Source organism: Cupressus sempervirens, chromosome 9, assembly GCF_028749045.1.
Source record: "Cupressus sempervirens isolate cs-2001-9-10 chromosome 9, ASM2874904v1, whole genome shotgun sequence".
Lineage (NCBI taxonomy): Eukaryota > Viridiplantae > Streptophyta > Pinopsida > Cupressales > Cupressaceae > Cupressus > Cupressus sempervirens.
This window is the reverse complement of record NC_143126.1, coordinates 278,728,938-278,753,508: the sequence shown is the minus strand read 5'-3', so window position 1 is coordinate 278,753,508 and position 24,571 is coordinate 278,728,938. Positions and strand designations below refer to the sequence as shown.

At 33.0% G+C, this 24,571-nt stretch overlaps 1 pseudogene; it reads left to right on the top strand.

Annotated features, from left to right (window-relative positions):
- The first annotated feature begins 1,926 nt into the window (after window positions 1–1,926).
- The window catches only part of LOC149538523 (3-hydroxy-3-methylglutaryl-coenzyme A reductase 1-like), a 29,429-nt pseudogene continuing 6,784 nt past the window's right edge, over window positions 1,927–24,571 (top strand).

Here is a 24,571-nt window from a genome sequence, read left to right as displayed (position 1 = left end):
AATGTCATTCCTGTCATCCATAGTAGAAGAGCCTTTAACATCCATAGCATAAGAGTCTTTAATAAAATCAAGAATTTCTACATCCATATCTCTTTTTATTTTCAAAAAAATGCATAATCTATCACAAAATATTTGTATTTTCCTATCACTTAGGGCCCATTTGGTTACTACATAGGAATTGGAAATTAGAATTAAAAAATGGGAATAGAAAAGGAGATTGTGAATGAGAATTGTGAATTTTTATTCTCTATTCTATTTGGTTCACCAAATTGAAATTGGAATTAAATTACCATCCAAGTATAATAAGATCCTCCTCTAGAACTAGCTTTTCCAATATAACCAAATACACTTGTATTTTGCACAAGTGATCCTATGACAATTGAGGTTGTGCAAGATCCATGGTCATCTGAATCATGTGAAGAGTGAAACGACTTGTTTCCAAATTACTCCAATGCCCCATTTCTACCTCAAATCCTTTGAAATACTATAGACATGACTTTTTTTGGTGTCATAGCTCCTTTGTCCAATCCTCATGATCTCTATTTCCTTCCTCATTATTACATGTAAAATTGTTCGCATGTATATTTTGATCTATTAACTAGGTCATGTCAATACTTGTGTATGCATCAAAATCTACAAAAAATATCTTGGAATGTTGGATTCCAAACTTTCCATCAATTTTAATAGATAGAGATTATGGTTTAAATATATTATTGTCCATTGGAATATTGATGCTCTCAAAAATGTCTTCTTTGATCACTGAATTGTAGATTTGTATAGTGTGTGAAACTCCACCATCACATATATATTGCTTACTTCTTGATGGTTTGATCAAGAAATGTCTTCTTTGACCACTAAAAATGTAGATCTATATTGCTCATTTCTTGATGGTTTGAAATCTTTGATCTACTAGTGTCTTGATTGTGACTCTTTTTTATTTTCACTTGTGTGACTTTAACTAGAGAGGATTTGAACCCACAACCACAAGCTAGTGTAAATTGAATGCAAATGAAGCTGATGGTGAACTATTCAAGCTTGCTACCAAATATTCCTAGATGTCTTTGCATATCTTGGACCTCAATTGACCCCATCTCTACAACTAACATTTAGAGTATCCTTCCTAAATTTGCTTCCTATCACATTCAGCAGTCTTAAGATGACTTAAATTTTTGATTAAAGTCAATAGGCCCTTGGTCTACTAGTGAAGTTGAATGGCTCACAAAGAGCACACCAGGGACCAAGTCTTGAGTGCTAGGCTCGAAGACATCATAAGGGATGAGGCCAGGATAGTACCCTAGGAAAATTTGGCAATGTGGATGCTCCTTAGTCCTTGGATCTTAGCCTAATTGGAATGGACATATGCTCATTTTAGGGGCAAAATGACAATATGTATTCATATTCTCTATTCCAATTTGGTGCACCCAACAAAGAATACAAAACATATTCATAATTTCCTATTCCTATTCTAGCAACCAAATGGGTAAGAGTTCACATTTGACATCGAATCTTTGATATAACTATATAATTAAAGATGAAAATGTGTGATTGATAAAAAAAAATCATTGAATTTTGGAGATCACGAAATTAGCCAATTTGAGTCAAGGTTTTTTAACTATTTTTGGGGTCTCTTAGTTTTCTTAGTTTTAGCTTTGGCTAAAATTAAATAGGTGAAATTGTGTTCATGTGTTTCAGCCTTCATTGAATTTGATAGATAATTTGGGGGTAGTGTTGATACTTATAGCTTCACAGGACATAAAAGGAAAGATTAGTCATAGAACAATAAACAATGTGACCAAGTATTATTTAGGATTTTGCAAACAAGATTGTATGTGCTTGCATGGGGGGTTACTCCAAAGCCTAGATTTAAACACCATAGAAAGCTTCCTCATGTTCATGATGGATGTTGTTGGGCTAAGGAAATCTATAATGGGTGTGAAGAATGATAGTTTCCATGATTTCAAGATGATGAAGAAAATGGATGATGGCAAGGTAAAGATGAAGAAAAACAATGTGAATGATAGTGGAAATTCAAAGCTTTTGGCATTAGATGCCCTACTTCTCCCTATAGGGCTTACCAACAAGGTCTTATTCATTTTCTTTATTTATGACATCATATTTTTTGATGAGGAGATGGAGGGAGAAGATCAAAATCTCAACACCTATTCATGTATGCTTTGGGGAGCTTATGGCCATTGTGGCTCTGTTGGCTTCCTTCATCTATCTTTTGGGGTTTTTTTGGCATCGATTATGTGCAAAAGTTCATCAACAAGAGAAATGATGCCTTCTAGGATGAGTTTTTTGAAGATTATTTGAATGCCCCTACAATAGCTTGTGGACTACCAAAAAAACAAGAAGCCATTGTTAAGAAGCTTGAGATCCAACTCAATGGACTTCACCTTGGTAACAATGAAAATCAAAATATTGTAGTTTTTGTGTGCATCCTATTCTCTTGAATCCTCCCTTTGGGATTGTGAGAGAGATGCCTCTATGAGGAGGAGGGCATTAGAGCTCATGATTGGGATATCTATTGACAGGTGGCCATTGGAGAGATTTGATTATCAATCTATTCTTGGGTAATGTCATAAAATGTTTGTCGCATATGTGAAAATCACAATGGGTGTAGCAGGGCCTTTATTAGTCAATGGGTTTGAGTACATGGTAATTCAATTAATCCAAAGTAAAAACCACAAAGAAGATCTTGAGAATATGTGCTTGATTCAAGCCTATAGTATTGAGATTTATTTATTACCATATTTAGTAGACCCTATGTAAACTTATGAACATTTACAAGGGCATTGTTGTAAGCATTACATCTACCACTCACTATGTTTCTTTGTAGTCTACATATTATGAGATATCTAGCTTCTTTCCTAATAAGTAGAAATGTGATATATTCAACACTAATCTGGCAAGTCTTGTAAAATTCTAAAATAAATAAATAGAAAATTAGTCTTACAATATTATTCTGGCACCAATTGCTAGTTTTGGGTATTCCCATTAGTGAAAGGATCCCACAAAAGTATTCCATTTGTTGTATTTCTAATAATAAATATTCTTAAATACATAAATACTCATAAATTTTGAAATGTGTCAAATCCAATATTGATTCTCACTACTAAAAAACTTACTTTGGGCATAAAATTTTATTTTTTTGAAATTGGGTATATGATAATATACTAGCTTCACAAGACAAAGAAACCCGATAGGCTCTATTTTTCATATTGTTTGTTCTATTTATTCGTTAAAGTTTAAATGTGGGTATTAAATATGAGGGGAAAATGTTGGGCTATGTTTTAGGATTGATACCAGCCTACCAGTCCTTACATTGGTATAAGTTAATGACCTATCTTTCCATCCATGATTTATTTAAAATCTTGGTTAGTAAATTCTAAACATAATTATCCTTTTGTATTATTATTTTTATATCAAATTTTAACTATATGAAAAAACTTTTCACTCTACAAAACCCATTTAAGGTAATGTGTCAACAAGAAAGTTTTAAGAAGGCTTGAAACAACTTTTGTGAAGTTCTTAATAAAATTATATTGCAAAGGTGCTTAAACCTATCCTTATTGCTTCATATTAATAAATTGGTGGAGAGTATTTTTTAAGGCTTTTGATTCTAGCCTAGAAATGCTAACTAAAGAGCATACTTGCTTAATTGAATATGAGGTATCAAATCATTAAAAGTAAATTTTAAATTATGTTGCCATGATATTAGTCCCCTATATTTTTCAACATCATAGGATTAGTGTTGTGTCAATGTTTCACATATGTGTCTGGTCTAGGTTTCCAATAGGGTTTTCCTCTCTCAACTTTATGCCTAAGTTGCCTAGGTAGGGAATACAAGAATAGTGTAATAGATTCAATTAGTCTACATGACTAGGATTTGGGATGATAAGTTTCTAAATACCTAAGATGAGAGAGAGAGAGAGAGAGAGAGAGAGAGAGAGAGATAGAGAGAGAGAGAGAGAGAGAGAGAGAGAGAGAGAGAGAATTAGTTCTATTCATATGAAATCCTAACTCTATGATCAAGTGCTCCATTGAAGACATAACACAGGTAGAATGAAGTATTCACAAACATATTCGGAGCAAAATGTAGTAAAAGGCATAGAAGACTGAGGCTAAAGATTAATATATAGATCATGAGAATAGTTCAGAATCAAGTTCAGTTGAATTTTAATATAGAATGATGCTTTAAAATGTAGAAATGGCAAAGGAAAAAAGTCAAAGGTGGTATGACTCTTTTTGAATAATAATCGATGGTTAAAATTTAATCCTTGCATATACATTGCAGAGTTGAAAAGCTAATTGAATGAAAGAATGCTTGCTATTGGCCAATTGTGCTTACCTATCAGATTGGGTCCCATTTTAATATTAAAAGAAAGTTAGGTGCCTTTAGCCATCAGATCAAAAATGATCTACAAAGGTTGTAATGTTGCTATGTAAGTATGCTCGTTTGATAATTTATGTGACAAAGCGATGTGAGAACACATTCTCAATGGCCCCAGAATAGTTACAAGGTATCACGAAAGAATATGTCAGATCTTCCAGCCAATAAAGTACTACCATCTATTTACCATGATGTGCTTAGTTGGAAAGAGGGACCCATGCCACAGATTAAAAAGATTTAACATCATTTTATTATCATCATCTGATTAAAGAAAGATCTACATTCATACCCATCTTGCTACAAAAAATTGTCAGGAGAATTGTCAAAGCAAGAAAGTGATAAAAAGACACGTGTACTTGATGGACCTACACTGGAAACTATAAAGGAAAGTCTCTAACATTTAAATCATGATCATTGATTTAACATCGATGGTCAGAATTTGAAAATATAGTGATTGTTGGAATACGAAATAAGTAGTTTGGTGTGAAATAGCAAAAAATAAAAGAAACAATGATTTCCATAGGGTTTTTTGAGATCTCAAGAAGCTGAAATTTCATGGAGTGTTTTCTAGAATATCTTTGATCTAGAATATTCAATGGAGAAGATGCCATTTGGGCATATTATTGGATAACATCATATTTTATCCTCATTTTATTTTCTATTTATGACTATTGCTCTGCAAGAATTAAAAAATGACAACAAACTATAAATGTAACCTCATTTGAAATGAAAGAGTCAGAAAACTTGATGGGAATTGGTTTGTAATATCATTTACCCTATTTTCTTGTCATATTTTGTTGTCCATGCATAGATTACATTAAGAGTTCAAGGACAATTATATGTGATCATGTGATAATCAGGTGGATTACATTTCATATTGATATTTGCAGTAGAAGTGATTCCATTTACTCTCCTCATATATGATTATGCTTCCTCTCTTGTTCATTTCATATCATGTTAGATAGTTTCATTTGGAAATGAAAGATAAATGCATATGAGTTATTAGTTATTGGTTGGAATCCATTTCATTCAAAGCTGATAGTGAAAGAAATTCCATTTTCCCTCATGTGCATATCTCTTCATTCCTCTTTTGCATTTAGATGGTAAATCTGTACTTAAAAGTAGGAGTAGATGTGAGAAGAACTTCAAGGTAGCTTGTGATATCCATTCCACTAGGAGTTATAAGTTGCCCAAATCTATTTTTTCCTAGGGTTTTTGTAGTTATGAACATCCTAGTTTATCCTTTTCTACTCTTAGGTTAAAAGCATACCCTATATTCCAATGAGCTATTAAAAACACAATTCATTGCATATATTGCATATAAGGGAGTTGTACCTTAAAATTCAAAGGGTAGTGATATAACACATACACTGACACATTCATTAGTAACACTCTTTTGTTTCCTCACATCTTGGGCATCTAGAGTCAAGGTAAAGCCAAGTTAGCAAGAGGGACAAACTGTTAACCAACAGTTTTGGTGACTTCGCTAGGGATTGGAATCTAAGCTCAATGTTTGGTTTCTCATTCTCAAAAGTCTATAGGTGTCTTCTCTAGGATGAATATTAGTGACTTTGTATGAAGGACCTAGATTCTTTGGTCTAAGAAGGTCCAGTGTAATTCAATGGTCATGAAAAATTCAAAAAATGAGAAAAGGCCAAGGCCTAAACCCACTTTCCAAGAGCTTAATGAAACTAATGACAAGTTGTTCAAGGAGATTATACTTCTATATAAATAAATCATCTCCCATGCTATCCAAAAAAAATCAGCATTGAAGATGATCATGTTTCTACCTCCCTATGGAAATGTGTGTGCTCTAGATTCTACAAGTTGGAAGACTTACAAGGAAGTGAAAGAAAGAAGCTAAAACAAGTACATATAGTTGAACATGAAAAACCCTTATATAGGCTAAGGCATGAGCCTTCTCTTGAGGAACTTTATACAATTAAGGACAAGGTCTTTAAGAAGATCTTCTTAAATTTTGTAGAGAGTCTCGATAAAGGAGATGACCCCAAAGCAAAGAAGATGTGGGATCACCTTTGCAACCTATTCTAAAAATTGAAGGATCAACAAAAAGACAATAGGAAGGAGCTAAAGTTGAAGATAACATCTACACCTAATTATGAAACTCCCATGGTAATGTCTCCCACTCTAGTTCTCATATTATTGTAGTCTTTGGTAGAAAATAAGTTATTCCTGATGTTATAGATCAAGGTAACAATATTCCATCAAATTCTTTTTAAAAAGAATCTTTTGATAATCATATGCCTGCACTAGAACATTCCACTTGTGATTTTCCAAATGCTATGAGTTTGACTCTAATTGAAGAAAGAAGCAATGAAGTTCAACTTGAAGAATGGTTGTACCAGCATGAGGAAGAACTTCATGAACCCACTACTAAAATTTTTATCCTTGATAAAGAGGTAATTGAAGAAAAGATTCTTGATACCAACTATCAATATGAAGAAGAAACAACTTGTGCACTTCTTGCAAAAGAAGAAGAAGATGTGACTCTATTGAAGATCAAGAAGAATGGTAAGGAAAAGCCCTTTTATGAAACCACTTTACTTGGTAATTTTATCTTTGATCATCAAGACCTTACCTCTTATGATGAAGAACAAGTCCTAGATGACAAAAAGAAAGTAGAAGACATAGAAAGAGAAGGTGTTTCCTTTTGGTCTTCTCCTATTGAGAAATTCTCACTAGATGGACTTGTTGAAAAGTGATTAGCGATGGATGTACTATTTGAGAGCTTGTTGAATGTTCATAACTCCTTTGAAGAAGCAATGAAGTGGAGAGAAAAAATATTTCACAACAACTCAAGTATGATAGGTCTACCTATTGAATATGATTTGTTTTTTACTTCCTCTTCTCATATTTATGAACCATACACTGTCAATCTAAAGTATAAGTTTGTTATTAAAAGAACTATTGACATGTCAGAGGTTGTAAAGAAAGAAGAACCATTTGACAACCCAAATAAAAAACCAAATCAAATTGAAGAAGGGTCATTAATGGTTGAGTTTTCTTCTCCTTCTTTTGTGTGTATTCCTATTGATTTTACTCTTGAAGATAATGAAGATGCAATGGAGGATAGGGAGAATGCATATCACTGTATAGTTGAGGGAGATTTGGTTCTTGAATGCAATAAAGTAGGTATCCATCCAATAATAAAGCTTGTGCAAGAGAGGTTTTTCTCTACCTTGGTTGATGAAGCCCATTTATGTGAGGGGGTAATTGAAGTTCCTAATGCCAACCAGTTTTCTCCTAATAAAGAGATGCATGATCATTTTCCTCTTCTAGAAGATTATTAGAAAGGCACTATCAAAGAGCCCGAGGAAGATGAGGTAATATATAATGTAGCATGGTTGTTTGGATCTAAGTGAGCATCTAGTCAAGTTGTGCATACTACTTGGAGAGTTGGAGTTGTCATGCTTTTGCTACTGCTACAAGTAGGGATCCTACTTAGAGATCAAAATCAATTGTGGAGGAGGGGATCCTACTTCAACCAATTAGTAAGTGGATTCACTTCAATATCCTTTGTTATTGGTTCCCAAGGTGAGATTCATCTCACCTTTGTAAATATGATAGGTTAGGTGTGTGTTTAGTGTAGCTATCTTTTCTTTCTCTACTTCTTTCTATGTGCTTTCTTTTCTTTTGTGTTTGTTGCCCTGTTTCCCCACTAGCCAAATGCATGGCATCTCCCCATGTTATTTAAGACTCTACAAACCAATGAACTAGGAACTAATATTTTCTATTTGGATTTTTTTTGTAATAAAGGAAGAAAGTAACTTGTTGTTGTGTATGCTTTTGCTGAGGCTTTTTGAAACTAGAGATTGCTAGGTTCTTGACTAGGCACTAACATGCCCAGTTCCCCAATCAAAGCTAGTTGTTGCCATGATATCAGACCCCTATATTTTTCAAGATCATAGGATTAGGGTTGTATCAATGTTTCATGTATGTGCTTGGTCTTGGTTTCCATTAGGGTTTTCCTCTCTCATCTTTATCCCTAAGTTTCCTAGGTGGGGAATATAAGACTAATGTAATATATTCAATTAGGTCTAGCTAACTAGGATTTGGGGTGGTAAGTTTTTGCATACCCTAGATGAGAGAGAGAAACAAATAATCAGTTCTATTCATATGAAATCCTAACTCTATGGTCAGGTGCTCCATTAAAGACATAACATAAGTAGAATGAAGATATCACAGACATATTTTAAGCAAAATGCAATAGAAGACATCGAAGACTAAGGCTAAAGATTAATATACAAATTGTGAGAATAGTTTAGAATCAAGTTTAGTTGGATTCAATATAGAATTAATACTTTAAAATGTAGAAATGGAAAAGGAAACAAGTCAAATGTGGTATGACTCTTTTTGAAGCAAAATTGATGGTTAAAATTTAATCTATGAGTATAAGTTGCATAGTTGAAAAGTCAATTGAATGAAAGAATGTTTGGTATTGGGCAGTTGTGTTCACTTATCAGATCAAGTCCCATTTTAATATTAAAAGAAAGTTAGATGCCTTCAGCTATCATATCAAAAAAGATCTACAAAGGTCATAATGTCACTATTTAAAGATGCTTGTTTGATAATTTATGCGACAAAGTGATGTGATAACACATGTCCAAATGGGCCCAGAATAGTCATGAGGTCTCATGAAAGACTATGTCAGATCTTCCAACCAATAAAGTACTACCACAATGTGCTTAGTTAGAAAGAGGGACCCGCATCGCAAATCAAAAAGACTTAACATCATTTTATTATCAGCATTAGATTAAAAGAAGATCTGCATTTGTCGTTATATCGCTATTAAAAATTGTTAGGAGAATTGTCATAGCGAGAAATTGATAGAAAGACACGTGTTCTCAGTGGACCCATGGTGGAAACTATAAAGGCAAGTCTCAATGTTTAAATCATTATTGTTGATTTAAAATTGATGGTTAGAATTTAAAAATGCAATGAATGTTGAAATACAAAATAAGTGGTCTAGCATGAAACAATAGAAAATAAAAGAAACTGTGATTTTCCACAAGGTTTTCTGAGATCTCAAGAAGCTAAAAGGTCATGGAATGTTTTTTGGAATATCTATGATCCAAAATAATTGATGGAGAAGATGCCACTTCATCATATTATTGGATAACATCATATTTTATCCTTATTTCATTTTCTATTGATGATTATTGCTCTGCCAAAATTAAGAAATGACAAAAAACTATAAATGTAACCTCATTTGATAATGTAAGCATTGGCAAACTTGATGGTCAATTGGTCTAAGATTCCATTTACCCTATTTTCTTGTGATGTTTTGTTGTCAATGTATAGATTGGTTCTACATTAATAATTGAAGGACAATTATATGTGATCTTGCAATAATTAGATGGATTCCATTTCATTTTGATATTTGTCGTAGAAGTGATTCCATTTACTTTCCTCATTTATGATTTTGCTTCTTCTCTTGTTCATTTCATATCATGTTAGATAGTTTCATTGGGAAATGATAGATAAATGTATATGAATATAGTAGTTATTGATTGGATTCCATTTCATTCAAGGCTGATAGTGAAAGCAATTCTATTTTCCCTCATGTGCATGTCTCTTGATTCCTCTTTTGCATTTAGATGGTAAATTTGAACTTATAAGTAGGAGTAGATGTTAGAAGAACTTTAAGGTAGCTTGTGATATCCATTCCCTTGGGTGTTATAAGTTACTCAAATCTATTTCTTCCTAGGGTGTTTGTAGTTATGAACATCCTAGTTTATCCTTTTTTGCTCTTAGGTTAAGAGCATTCTCCATATTCCAATGATATATTAAAAACAAAATTCATTGCATATATTTCATATAATGGAGTTGCAACTTACAACTCATAGAGTAGAAATATAACACATACACTAATCCAGTTGTTGGTAACATCCTTTTGTTTCCTCACATTTTGGACATCTAGAGTCAAGGTAAAGCCAAGTTAGCAAGAGGGACAAACTATTAACCAAAAAACTATAACATTTGGGAAAAAATATAAGTTTGAGAAAATTTAGTATAATCATGGTGGTTTACAATATGGTGGCTTCTACGAAAATGTGGTCACAAAAATTGTAATGTCAGTACTTGTGTTATATGAAAAATATGCAGGAAATAATATTTAAAAATGATTTTGGTACATTTATAATTAATTAAGGTGAGCTACTTCTATAAATTGTGCATTAGTTGGTTTTTCCACATACAATGTCACAATTATTGGAGATGTGAATGTTACAAAAATAACAACTAAAAATTGGGACATGATTATGGTTACATGTTTATAGATGGTTTGCATGATAGCTTCATAATATATATTAAGACTCTTAAATTAGATGAATATATGATCTTGTAGAAATATCATAAATAAAAACTCAATTTGATAAAGCACCAAGTAAGACAACATATTTTCTTGCTAAAAACTACTTTCGATCAAATAAAATTGTAATTTAAACCAGAATTACATTTCTACTGCCTAACTTGATTCAATTACTTTACTCTACTTCTCTATACTATTCTTCCATAAATCAAACCTTGTACTTTAAAATTTTGAAAGGATGAAGAGCACAAGTCCTAACTTGAGTTTTTAAGACAACATATTTACTCATTAAAAACTACTTTAATCAAATAAAATTATAATTTAGACTAGAATTATATTTTTCATTGCTTAATATGATTTAGTTATTTTACTATATCTCTCTATACTATTCCCCCATAAATCAAACCTTGTACTTTAAAATTTTAAAAAGATGAAGAGTACAAGACTTGACTTGAGTTTAAGACAATATATTTACTCACTAAGAACTACATTAGATCAAATAAAATCATAATTTAGACTAGAATTATATTTTTCATTGCTTAATTTGATTTATTTGTTTTACTATATTTCTCTATACTATTCCCCCATAAATCAAACCTTTTACTAATTTTTTTTGAAAGGGTATAGAGTGCAAGACCTAAGTTGAGTTTAAGACAACATTTACATAATTTACCTCTTAGTGTCTAAAACTTAGTCATTTTCAAGGAAGCTTTGGATAATCATTGCTATAACTGAGTCATTTAGAGAAGGTCAAGCTACAAAGGACTTGTTTATATTTTATCATATCTTGAGCAAGTCAATGGTTATTGAACACTCTAGTAGAGACCAAGTTAGCATGCATGCCAATTAAAAAAGAGAGACTAGGTATATATAAAGTTAGTTAATTCCAAGTGAATTAGTATAGGCTAAGTGATAGCATGAATATTAGTTATAACCGAGTGTCAGAACATTCAAGTGTTGAGTAAACTAGTTTTGACATATGAGTTTGTAATAAAACAAACACTTATGTAAATCATTTTAGCCAACTTCTACATGATATTTAAAGATTGTAGAGATAATTAAGGAGAAGATTATGTATTTTTTCAGAAGGCATTAATCCTAAGAAAAGCATAATGACCAATTAGAAAATCAAAAAGGGAAAAATGACAAAAGGATGAAATATGGATCATTGATTAAGATCTAGAAATTTCTACGATTATCTATTTAAGAAGGGTTCTAATCCCAAACTCATTATGGATTGTAATGTATAGTAAATGATGAAGTGAAGGAGTGACAAGCTAAGTACAAAGAAAGGAATGATAAGTCTAAAAGGAGATCATATAGAGAAACCAAAATAGTGAAGGACAAAATATAACATTTTAGATAAGGAGATTAGTTTGAGATATTGAAGAGAGGAGATCTATAAACATCTTTCAAAGAAAATTGAAGGATCAAGTACTATTTCAATTTTGATAAATTGAGTTAGTGAAAATCTCTTAACATAGTGGTTCTAATAGAACTTATTTATATCTCCTAAAAGAGTCCTTACTTTATTGTAAGTGTAAAATATTTTAATCAAGATAAGACCTAATAATCTTAAAATATTTTGATAGAGAAGACCCCTTATATGTTAGATCATCATAAGTGATCAAATTGTAGTCCTAATAGGTGAACTTTGTTGTTGCAGCAGTAAAGATTTGTGGGTTTCATCCCCACCCTAGTTTTACTTTCATCTTGAAGTGTTTATGGGTTACCAAAATCATTGTGTTATGCTTTTATATTTTCATGGATAATGCTTAAATAGATTTCATTTTAGCATTAAAAGTTTATGTTTGTAACGTAGGAGATCTAAGATATGAGATAGATTAGGTATGAATAAAATTATTTTTTTCAATAGTGAAAAGTTTTATAGATCCCAATTCACCCACCCTCTTAATATCTTATTTCCCATTAAGACTTCCAATAATTGGTATCAGAGCACAATTCTCTTGAAGGAAGCCTAACAACTTGAGAGTACAAATCTTGAAATGAAGGAATACAAAATGGGAAAGATTATTGAGAACTAGATGATTGAGATCCAAATCATACTATAATAACTTGAAGGATAAAAAGATGAGTTAAGGAAATCCTTAAAGAAAAGAAAAGATATGGCCATTCAACAGAATGAGACACTATATAAGGAATTTGATGTCAAGGGATTACTTAATAGTGGGAATTTTGATGATAGTGATGCAACAATAGTAGATCTACTAAAGAAGGACAACAATCTAAGTAAAGAAGTCAGAGAACTAAAAAGAGAACAAGAAATTCAATTAGTAAGACTATCTGAAGTAACTAAAAAAAAGAAGAAAGTTGGAGAAGAAAAATTTATGGCTAAAGAAGACAAAAGACAAATTTCTACTAGACTTGAAGAAAGATCATTTTATGTGCAGAAGCTTACAAACAATTAGTTGGACATGATGAATCAGTTGCTACTTGAAAATCAAGAGTTGAATAGAAAGGACATGGAGATCATAATATATGAGATCATAGAGTGACCAACTAAGGAATGAGTTGAGATCTGAGAAAGAACTAATGAGATCACCAAGGTCATCTAGCGATACTTATGGTCTAGGACATATCAAGCACTCTTCATCTACTAAGGAAGGAGAGTCATCAAAGAGTGATGAGAAAAGAAATACAAAATCCATAGAAAAAACTACTTTTTATCATTGTGGTAAACTTGGATATATTGCTAATATTTGTAGAAGAAAAAATGATATGCAAAACCCTAAACCTAAGTTTATTGATAACTTCTTTAATTGTAAGAAACAAGGACACCAAGCACATGAATGTAGGTCAAAGATAAGTGATGCACCTACTACATACAGATTTCAAGGATATTGTTATAACTATAAAAAATATGGACATAGAGCTCATGAATGAAAATTCAAAACTAAATCTAACTAGACAGTTGAAAGTAAAACCCATGCACCTAAGCAAGGTAACTCTTACAATTGGGATTACAACACATGATATAATTGTCATTATTATGGAGAATATGGGTCTAGTGCCTCTCGTGTTTGTAGTCTATACAGTGTTATATTTTGATTCAAGAGATACTTGGTACTCTTATTATTTTTACTTTGAGATGACTCGAGGGTTAGATGTTATACTTTGATTTTAGTATCATAAATGTTATACTACTAAGATGTTTAGTTTATCATATTTTCATATTGATGTCATTTTGAGATGACATTATATTCTATGATGATTTCTAGTTAACTAGTATTCTGAACATATCTCTAATTCTGTTATGTGATAGATTTTATGATATGGTAATTTGCTTCATTCTTGTTTCATTATGCTTTATGCAAATGTGAGTGATGTAAATGGATTATTTTAGTAGAATTGAATAAATGGTTAAATATGTTAGTTAATGCATTTATTACTTTGGCTATGATATTATATGTATTTGCACTTGATCATGTGTTTAGTATGTAGAATTTATATCCCTAGCAGTGGCACATAGAGTTAGTGATTCAGCTATTCATATTTTACTAATGTTGTCCTTGTATGGTCGATGTATCCTTAATCAATTGTTTAAATTTAACCTTTCAATGATTATTAAATCTAAACTCATTTTCATTATGTGATTAGACCAGTGAGCGTGTCTATGCATTTAGAGGTTCGCATTATTGTGAAAGTTGTTAAGGAAATTTCTATGATTTTGGGTTTTTGAGCTTTAATTTTTATTGAATTTAATTTATGACTGATTTTCCATAGATGAATTCCTATTTCTATGAATAACTTATTTTCATATAGGTGGATTCAAATTTTAGCTAGTTTAACTGGCTAATTTCCCTAATCAATTATCCACTCAAAGTGAATAAGTATGTAAAGAGGAATTTAATTCCTCACCTTTCAATTTTTCAATTTAGAAATTGGAAAGCTTTCTCTGAAATCCTTTTTATGAAGGATTGGTCTTTTGTTCAGTGTGAGAGCTATGGGCATGGGATCTTCATGAGAATGGACTTGTTGGATCTAGCTCAAGAAGACCTTGCATTGTCATCTTTTTCGGCAATATCTTTGGGTTGTTTATCTTTAGGGCTTTCCCATTTTCTTGTTTTAGCTCTAATTTTGTATCTATTTTTGGTAGTTGTTTCTTTAGAGGCTAAGAACTAGTGTTCCCCTCTATTTCTATTTGTTGGTTCTGACCAGTTGGTTAGGTATGAATATTTTCCCTATTTTTGGGATGAGGGTTTGGGATTTCATGCCATTATGTTGGCCATTTTTGCATACGATGTCTAAACCCAAATTTTACTAGATTTTTATGACTTTTATGCCCAAAGACCAAATACATTTTAATTTCAAAGTTTTCTAGTTTTGGGGGTTTTTACCTTGTTTCATGTGCCACCTTGTTTCCTCATGTTTTCTTGGCATGATGTTGGTCATGGATCTTGATCATCTATTTGGATGTTAGTCAGGTCATTCTTGCATTATTATGTTGCATTGGGATGCATGCTGCATGTATCTAACTAAAATTATTTTTGATTGAGTAATATTTCATACTATGTTCTCATTCATTCCTTGTGTTATGATCTTCATGATGGTGGTACACCACACACAAGTACATCAACATACATTTTTCAAGTGACTTGTGAGGCCCAATCTTCCATGGTATTTCTAGGAGTTATGATCATTGGGGTTGGGTTGGGAATGTACATGCCTATGGGAACTCATCATTGGATGAGCATGGTTAGGGTAGGGTATCATATGAAGGAGGCTTCTATCTCATAGACTGGTGATTATGATGCCATAGGTTGGTAGAGGGAGCTTTAATCAAGTGATAACTAAATAAAATACTAGGTGGTCATAAAACTTAAGATAATGAAAAAAGTTGTGCTAGAGCCTTCCATCAAGGAGTTGAATTTGCACGATCTAAGCTTAGGCTTCTTGATGCCAAGAGACTCTTCATGATGTCATCCCCTACTTAGAAGCCCATTGAGGGTCTGACCAGGACCTATAGTTTATGCATTTTCTATGTTCTTAGTTTTAGTCATCATATTGTCTAGCATAAGTGTTAGCAATGGACATTATCTTTATGTGTATTTGTGGTTGGATCATTATCTCCATTAGCATAATAGAAGTGTACATATGGGTTCCACATGGTTAGGAGGCATAGCTACCTTCACCAGTACTAGGGAATGGTGTATAGAGATGATCTATTTTCCTAGTGCGACCATTGTTGGATGTATTCATTTGGTACTTTGAGTTCTAGAGTATATTTTCTTGTGATTTATGTTTTCATTGGAATGCTTGTATATCATGTTAGATGATGGTAGTTTTATTGACACATTCCTATATTATGATATTTAGCATACGTTAGATGATAAATTTGATTTGCAAGGTTATCTTATGCTTTAGTTCTAGCAAGTTAGATTTTATTATTCTTATGTTGTACCACATTTTAGTAGTGACATCCTCATAAGAGAGCTCTAATGATCTAGTTGGTAGTTTGGGATGTTACATGCAGGGGATGGCTAGGACCCATTTTGGTCTCGTGATGTTATTATGGTTGGGAGAAATTGCATACTTAGTTTGGTTGTTCATTTATTACAATATTACTTCTATACATTGTGATGTTATTTTCAGTTCTTTCCCTTCATTGCTATGCTAGATGGTTAGATGCAGTAATTGTCTTGTAGCTATTGTTTCAAGTATCTTTGCCTCAATTGTGGATTTGGCACTCCCTGATGTGGAGGCTTGATTTCCTATTTTATCCCTAGTTTTGATTCTCAAAATAATTATTTCTTTCACAGGTGACCATGCATCAACATAAGGTGATAAATTAAAGTATTGCACTCTCAAATGTGAAGAATCATTCGATACTAGAAAGTATCACATGCCCTTGTAAAATCTATCATATGACACTTTGTTGTATCGCACACCTCATGGAGAAAAGTCATATAGTACTTGTAAAGTATCACATGCCCTCACAAGAAGTGTCACCCAAACCTTGATTGTATTGCATGCCTTCTTTAGAAAGGTCATTCGATATTGGAAAGTATTACACTTGCCAATTTAAAGTATAGCCTAGGTTTTGGAAAAACCTTCTTGATGAGTAGCAAGCACTTTTCGATTTGTCTAGAAGTTTTTTGGAGGTGTTTTGGACACCATTTATGGTGTTCTCGAATATCTTGGAATTTTTATTATTATTTTGGTATGTTTTTGGATTCGTATTTGTTTGCATCCTTTTGTGGTTAGTCATTTTGGTCGGTAGTGGTTTTTGGAGATCCTTTGGCATTTGGATGTTTGTTTAGTCTTCTATTATGATCTTCATGATCCTTGTATGTTGTATTTCATGTGCATCCATAGTTGTGAAAAATTTATCTTGTCTTATATTTATCCTTGTTTCCAAGGATCTCCAGCTGGGCCATTACAATGGGCACATTCCAAAGAATTGCATTAAAACACATTTTAGAGGTAACTATAAGAAATGGTTGAATGGAAACCTAGTTTGTTCTAGTTATCTTAAGGTTGGACATGTTAGTAAGAACTTCAAGACCCGAGCACCAGCACCAAATAGTGAAAGCAAAAAAGGAAAATAGAAAGTTGAGATGAATAAGTCATAGAAATAGATAGAAGCTAAAGGTAGCAGATCAAGAGAAGTTGAGATCACCCAATCCAATGGATTAGGTGATCACATGACATCCAACTAAAAAAGAGGTATGTGAGGGACTATATACTTAAATGTTATATCATATATCAGTTTCTAATAAGAAAAGTGACTAAAATTTTGTATTAGCATGAATCAAGATGCATTATAACAAATCTGAGAGAAGTATTGGGCAATGGAACATGTTTCACTATCAAGTGTTGAGCATCAGTAATATAGTCTATATTAACTAAGTATTGCAATATAGACCAAGAGCTTACATCAACTGAGTTGATGTATTGGCCGAACAAATTGATATTGATTGAGTGAGGTGATGGTGACTGAGTATTTGAATGGAAAGAAGCGTGAACACAACTTGTGAAGGTCGAGAAAAGTGTTGTGCACCTACCAAAGCACAAATTCATTTAATGTAGACCTAAATGGATAGATTGAATGTATATATCAAATTCTGGTACTCATTTCCATTTTACCAAGTGATTTTTAGTGCACAAGTGATTCAAAAGCAATCAAGGTGAATTTAGCAACATAACAAGCGAATTAGAGCATGTTGTTGGCTAATTGAAAGATAGTAGTAAGTTAAGTTTCTAGTGTTGAGCTATGTTATTTTGTTGTTGTTAAATAAAATTTGTTCAAAATCCTAGTGTGGAAATGACATCTTCTCCATTTGCATTTGTGAAGCAAATTTTGAAGGAGAGCAATGCACAAATTGTGAGGAATGACCAATATCCACCAAATTTCAAGGAATATCCTAATGTTGTATTGAAACATGATGAATTTGGTGCTCTTTCATCAATTCCACCAAGGGTATTGATGATTCACGATGTATGATAACATTATATGTGTAGAGTGGGAGAAATTGGAGATCATCAACTTCGTGTAGAATATGAAAAATTATGTGACAATGGAGTCTTAAGAGATGAACATAAGATTATTTCCAAGAAAGGACTGACCTATGCCCTATCCTTTTTGAATTTTTTTAAGGTTTAGCAGATAAAAATTGTATTGAGCTAAGTACATGACATGAAGATATGGCTAAAGAGTGGACCAATTAAGATTAACAAGGCTATCATACACCAAGTTATTGGTTATCCTACTTTGAATAGACCAAATACAACGATAAGTATTGTGAGGGATGTTGTTATGCAATAAATGAAGGTGAAGTGGAATAGTTGTAGAATGTTGATTGATGGGATCAAAGACCCAGTCATGGAGTTTACAGTACATGTTATTGCACACAAGTTCTATCAGTTGAGCCAATTGAATAGTGTACCTTGTATTACAGTCAACCTCAAATACAAATTTGTGAAGAAAGATCATAGTTATGATCTTACTGATATACAACTACAATAATTGTCAGAGAATCTTGGAGAAATAAGGAAAGCCAATAATACTTCATGTAAGTTTGATTCCTTACTTGTTTGTATATTTTTCTATGTATATACTTCATTCCCCTCCATTGACACGATAGCATGGAATAAACATAGATTGGCAATTGAGAAGAAAACCAACATGATCAATCAATTGGCAGAAAATTTTGAAGCTATAATGGATAACTACTTCAAAGAATTCAAGAAAAAGATTAGAAATGGGATGAGAATACCTAATTTGGTTGTAGATAACTATTTTAAGGATAATTGTTTTGTGGTAGATACAAATTTTGATGAATTGTGCTCCCCTTGATACCATAAACCATAACAGAAAACAAAGAAACAATAGCAAATGCGAGAACAAAATATGGACTTCTTATTTGCACCACAAATGCAAAATTATAGAATTCACAAGTACAATATGCTAACCCACATGATTACAATAATCTGCAAGACAAGCTGTGAACTATCACCCAGAGTTGTCCTAGACAATGTTCGAGCCTTTCTTAAATAGGTAATTTTATGCTGCCCAAGAAGGTTCTAGATGCTCAAACTTAATACCTCAGGCCGACAGACCCTAACAATACATATAGAGTTAGCCAAATATATTTTTGACATTTATTTTAGGAATTTCAGGTAGCCCACCTTTGAAAGGTCATAACTCTCGAATTGTTTCTCTAATTGGCTATTATAACCACTTTTAAGAAATGCCAGCTCCTAATCTACAAGCTCAAAATGGTGCAGATACCCTTCTAGCTAGTTTTTGGACCTCATCCGAGCACTCTAAAGCCTCCAACAATGAGCCTGAAGATTTCTCTATAAAATTTTCCACCAAAAATCTGCAATAAATTCTCTAATACTTAAGGTGGAGAAATGAGATTTTTATGGTAGGCATATAAATCTAAAATGAACCTTCATGTAGAAAATGAGAGCATTCTAAGCTTATATAAAAAAAACTTACTAAAAATAGAAAGTTACCATAAATAGTAATCACCTTGTCTACTAGTCCTTGTTAAAATAGAAAAGACTGAAATGAAAATATTTTTGGGTGATGGAAGATTGCTCTTATACCCATGATGTTTCTGTATCAAACACCTAGGGTAATTTTAGAAGTGACCTCGTCACATCTTAGGTGTTCAGAGGAAAACCAAGATGGTTAACCTCCTCCCTTACTAGCCATGATGAATCCTCTATTGGCCTCCCTTTCCATTTGAATAGGTATTCCTCATAAGTTTTGCTCCTTATACTTTTGCTAATACATCTGTCCAGTATTTCCTCAATCGCCTTTGTAGTTGAACTAGTTGTTGGAATACTCCACTCCACTTCTGCAACTTCATCTCCATCACCTCCTTCATAATCCTCTATCAAATCTAAATTATTAAATATTGATGAAATATTCAATTCAGCAGGCAACTCCACTTCATAAGCATTTCTAGAATCATGCATTTTCATGATTTTGCACAATCCAAGCTTCTTCATCTTCATCTTATTACATGTACCCATTGGAAAATATTCCTTTCTCAAATGAACCATGACTTCATCTCCAACCTAAAATTCCTTATACCTCCTTTTCACATCTACCTTAGCCTTGTACTGTGTATTCATCTATATGATGTGCTTCCTTACCTACTCATGGATGTTCTTCATATGTTCAACAAATTCTTTTGCTTCAGCACTACTTATCTCTCCATTATCCAACCATCATAATTCAGAAGCATTTTTTGGACTACTTCCATATACAATTTGGAATGATGATTTAATATTACTCCTATTGACAAAAGTATTATATGCAAATTTTGCCTATGTTAAAATCATATCCCATCCTTTTGGCTTGTCTCCAACCAAACATCTCAGCAAATTTCCAAAACTACAATTCACAACTTTTGTCTATCCATCAGTCTATGGATGATGTGATGAATTGAACTTCAAGTCTATCTTTAATTTCTTCCACAATGTATGCTAGAAATACCCAACAAATTTGGTATCTCGATCTTAAACTATACTCTTGGGTAGACTAAAAAACAATTTTTCCACATGAACAATGTCACTAGTCTTCTTGCAAGGAATAAAATGTGTCATCTTTGAAAACCTCTTAACCACCACAAAAATAGAACCGTGCCCTCGCTATGTCCTCAATAATCCAAGAACAAAATCCATGTTGACATCCTCCCAAAGTTTCTCTAGTATAGGTAATGGCTGATACAACCCTATATTCTGCTTCACTCCTTTCACCATTTGACATACTTTACAACATTGTACAAACTTCTTCACATCTTGTTGCAACTATGGCCAGTAATAATTCTCAGCAACAAAAGCTATGGTTTTATCTCTACCAAAATGTCCATCAAATCCTCCACTATGCTTCTCCTTGATTAGATTCTATCCCGTTCAACTTCTAGGAATGCACAACTAGCTTCATTTTAACAACATACTATCTTGGATCATGAAATGTAACCACTTTTTCATATCAAGTGTAATAAGTTCTATATAAGCCTTCCACACTTCACCAAAATCAGGATCATCTAGATACAAATTACTGAGCTCTTTGAACCCAACCACCTCTATCTACATTTCTGTCAGTAAAAGTTGTCTTCTACTAAGAGCATCTACAACTCTATTAAACTTCCCACTCTTGTGTTTCAAAACAAATGTATAATTCTTCAAACACTCAACCCACTTCAAATGCCTTTGGTTCATTTTTCCTTAACTATTCAAATATTGCAAACCTTGATGATTAGTATACAAAACAAACTCGTCAGGAAGAAGATAGTGTCTCCACTTCTTCAATGCTTGAACTATAGTATAAAATTCTTGATCATAAATAGAATATTTCATTTTGCATCATTCAACTTCTCACTAAAATAAGCAACATGTCTATCTTCTTGGCTCAAAATAGCTCCTGTTGCAGTACCACTAGCATCATAGTCTACTTGAAACACCTTGTTAAAATCAGGAAGTGCTAAAATAGGCTACTTAGTAACTTTTTGCTTCAACATATTAAAACTCTTATCTGCTCCTATAGTCCACTTAAAGTATTTTCTATCCCCTCTCATTTTTTAATCATGGGTCCACAAATACTGCTAAAACCTCTTATAAACTTTCTATAAAAACTAATCAATCCATGAAAATATCTTACCTCTATTGCACTACTTGGAGTAGGCCATTCAAGGATAGCCTTCACTTTCTCTAGGTCCATTTTTAGACCTTCTGTTGAGACTACAAATCCTAGGTACATCAACTAATTCTTTACAAAACTATACTTCTTTAGATTTATCAACAACTTTTCTTCCCTCAACTTATCAAACACCTCACGAATATGGATCAACTGCTACTCTAATGTCTTTCTAAAGATAAAAATTTCATCTAGGTAAACAACGACAAACTTACCTAGAAACTCCTTCAGTACCTCATTCATGAGCCTCATGAAAGTGCTTGGTGTATTGGTTAGCCCAAAAGGCATGACTAATCACTCATACAATCCTTCCCTTGTCTTGAAAGTAGTCTTCCACTCATCACCTTCTCTAATACAAATCTAATGATATCCACTCTTCAGATCTATCTTTGTGAAATACTCAACTCCTCTCAAATAGTCCATAATATCATCCATCCTTGACAATAGAAATCTATACTTGATTGTGATCTTGTTGATAGTATGATAGTGCAAGAATCTATGCACATCCTCCATTATCCATTCTTCTTTGGTGCTAATATAGCTGGTACTATAGATGGACTCAAACTCTCTTGAATCAACCCCTTTTGCAACAACTCATGAACTTGTCTATTCAACTCTTCACTTTCTGTTGGTGTTATTCTATGTTCTTCCTTGTTTGGGAAACTGGCTCCTGGAAAAAATTCATCTAGTGACTGATCTTTCTCATTGGGGGCAATCCATCAAGTACATTATCTAATACAATATTAGTAAACTCTCCCAACATATCTACAACTTCTATAGGAACCTCCTCTATTTCTTCTTTAGTATCTTTTGGAATTATAGAAAAACACAAATGTTCATGCTTCATACCTTTAAGAAACTCTTTTCCATGAACAAAACATATTCTAGCAGTACTACATACCTTTTATTCTTTGTTCTTCAATGACTTCAACTTATTTTTCACTCCATCCTTGGTCAGAGTGTAGGTATTTGATTGCCCATACATTTACAATATCTTGTCAAACTGCCATGGCCTACCTAGCAACATATGATATATGTCCATAGGTATGATATCACAGAGTACCTCATTCTGGTAGCTTCCAATCTTGAACTTCACTAAGAACTGCTTATTGACCATGACTTTGTGGTCATCTTGCACCCAAGCAATATGATATGGATGTGGGTATTTTTCTCCCTTTAGTTTCAGCTTTGTGACCATCATTTTTGACACTAGATTTTCAGTACTTCCACCATCAATGATCACATTACAAAACTTATCTTCATATTTGCACCTTGTGCGAAACAAGCTCCTTCTTTGATCAGGTTCATTCTCACCACTCAATAGGACTCTTCTATCAAATAAGACCTCTCCTCTTCAAGAATCTTTAGAATGTGATGATCTGGCATCTTCATCAACATGTGCAACTCTGTTCTGGCCTTCTATTATTTGATCTGTCCTTCCTTGGCATTGGAAACATTCATATGCTCTATGCCCTTCTTCTCCATAGTGAAAACATTTGACATAAAAGCCTCCTCTTCCAGATCCTTGTCCTCTACTCTTCCTCTCTGATCTTTATTTCTAATCATGGAAATGATTGGAATTGTTTCCCCTCTAATTCTAACTACTACTTCCAACCTCATCCTTGTTTTTTTTATCATCATTTTAACCTCCATAAGATCATCTACTAGATCTTCCACCATGACCTCTTCCACTATTCTTGTTATCAAAATTCTTACTTAGTTTTTCCTCAACTCTTAGAGCAAACTGGTATGCCTCCTCAATACTGGTCACTCAAATAATGCTCATCTCATCCTGAATGCTTGGTTGTAACCCATTAAAATAACTGGTGACTTTCTCCTTAGCAATTTCTTCATGGCCAATTCAAATGAGAACTTGGTAGAACTCTTCAGTATACTCTTGAACAGATTTTCCTACTTGCTTCAACCCTTGCATTTTCTTCAATAGATCAAGCTCATAATCTATGGGAATGAACTATTGCTTCATATTAGCTACCATCCAATCCCATCTAGTAATTTTTTCCTTTCCTCTTTCATTTCGATCCAACTAGATCTCCTATAACCTAATCTTTGCATGACCCTTCAAATTGGCCTTTGCAAAGTTGACCCTATCTAGATCTTCAATATCTTCATATTCAAAGTATTCTTCCAATTCATTGATCCAGTCGATCGATTCCTCTAGGTTGAGATTTCCCAAAAATGTAGGAACATCAAACTTAGTTCTTTTTCCAATACTAGAAATGACCCTAAAAAGCTTCACCTCCTCTAGGTTAAGAACTTCCTCTACTACATTTGGGTTTGTGTTTTCTTCTTCTTTTCTCTTTCATCCTCACTTTCATCATCTCCTACAACAAGATTCATCCTCTGCAAATATATTCTTGCATCGCTTGCGTTTTCCTCTAGAGGGTTCTAAAATCCTTAGGTATAACACCTTCAACTCTTCCACCATGCTCTCTTTGTGATGGCAATTTCACGCTTCCATCGAAACCCTAGTCCAAACTATCTCATAATTGGTGATCTATCTACATGCTATGCCCAAACCATGGTCTTGGTGTGAACTGTCTCATAGTCAACGATCTATCCACAGACTCAAGAACACTAGATCTGATACCACTTGATGAAGGGTGTTCCCCTTGATGCCATAAACCATAACAAAAAATAAATAAAGAACAAC